Here is a 1795-nt window from a genome sequence, read left to right on the forward strand (position 1 = left end):
ATCTGCAGTCCCTCAGCAGGTCAGAACAAATACACAGCACAATAACATGATAATATAAAGTTATACAAGAGGAAGAAAGATAGAAAAGACACACACGAGACCAATAATACACACAACAGCACGTGATATAAAGTGATACAAAGAAGAAGACACAAGACAGACAAAAAAAAACACATCACGCACAAAACACAGAATAAAATACTACACACAAGAGCGCATCAAAAGTGAATGCTTGGCAAATTAACTTGATGAAATGAAACTTTGGAAAAAAAAATGTATGGCCTGAAAAGTACATTTTTAATCTGTCGCTATTATGAGTGGTATGAATAAATGGGGAACTAAAAATTTGTGACATTTTGTAATTAGGAGAAATGGACAGTTGGGTTTATACTTAGGTGTTCTGTAAGCAAAGCACAATTAAGGATTATCTTTCCATTTTTCCCGCAGATTCCAGTTTTTCAAGGCTCTGGTGGTCCTCTGGTGGGAGCCAAAAAAACCAGTTAGTGACCATTTTGGAACCAACGGATTTGGGGATGTGATTCAAGAAAAAGACACATACTGGGAGCAGAAACTGCTCCCAGTATGCAGTATATGCTCCCAGTATACTGCAGAGCATGCAGTCAATGCAACGATCAGACTGGTGACCGAAAACCAGAAGTAGGTGATAAACCTCTTTCTGTGTGTGTGTGTGTGTGTGTTTTCCTTAAAAGCTCAAAGAGCTGTACATTATGGGAGCAGTGAACAGCTTGGCAAGAAATGTCCCAAAGATTGCAAAAAATGTTTTAAAAGGGGGGAGAAAAGGAAATATGTATAGAAAACAATATTCATAGTTATATATTTCAAAGTAAAATTCTGTTAAATTTTTTTTACCTCTTTCTTTCCTGCTTTTTTGTGTTTATTTTAAGGTGATTTTTGTGTAACTTTTTACAAATCTTTTTAGATTGCTCATTGCCTTCTCCACACATTTTTGCTGAAGTTTCAAAGGGTGAAGCAGACTTGATTTTGTCCTTGCAGGAAGAGGAAATGTGACTCTTTGTGCTGAGTTCAATTTTGGACCTGGAGTCTGCCTACATTGTTCTTGAAGAATTCCTCTGCCCTACATATGTGGCATCATGGGAATACTTGTGCAGGAATAAACTGACATGGGTAAGATGTGTACTCGTGAAAAACCGAATGATCCTGCACCACTGTTCAAACTGATTAAATGTATTTAATTTGTACAGTTCTTTGACGTGCTGATCAATCAGGACGCTCCTGCTGCAAACTTTATGAAGATGATAACATCGAAATGCTGGGCTTACTCCAAAAAGGCTATGAAGACCAAGAGAGACGTGTACTTCGGACCCAGCTTTGTCTCTTGCGATGCCTATGCAATGGCAGCCTGTATTGACGACAGTGCAGTGATGGACAGTATCGAGTGTCTGGTCCCTGTGGAGCTGCAGGCTCCATCTGTTGTGGCATGATGGAACTAGATCGCACAAACAAGCTGAAGAAGAGCCACAGTGTGTTTGTTCTGACTAAATGTAATGTTGCAAAGTTTAGTCGGTTACTTTTAGAGTCTGTGAGACAACCCAAGAAGTAATGATTGATGACCTGTGGGGGATGTGGGGATGAAGAAAAAATAATGTGCCACCCGAGTCAAATTGTTATTAAGTATATTGAATAAAAATGTTATGTTTTTTGGGGGGAGTTTTTCCACTGAAACCCTTTGTTAAAAAGTTTGAAACCTGGAGCAAAAAAGGCAATGAGCAACTTGGTAAGAAATGTTCCACAAGTTGCAAGAAATCACTAGATT

General features: G+C 38.7%; 1 pseudogene; it reads left to right on the plus strand.

The window, feature by feature from the left end:
- Positions 1-447: 447 nt before the first annotated feature.
- LOC121966089 lies at positions 448-1582 on the plus strand (annotated as a pseudogene).
- Positions 1583-1795: the final 213 nt, after the last annotated feature.

Source organism: Plectropomus leopardus, unplaced genomic scaffold, assembly GCF_008729295.1.
Source record: "Plectropomus leopardus isolate mb unplaced genomic scaffold, YSFRI_Pleo_2.0 unplaced_scaffold23046, whole genome shotgun sequence".
Taxonomy (NCBI): domain Eukaryota; kingdom Metazoa; phylum Chordata; class Actinopteri; order Perciformes; family Serranidae; genus Plectropomus; species Plectropomus leopardus.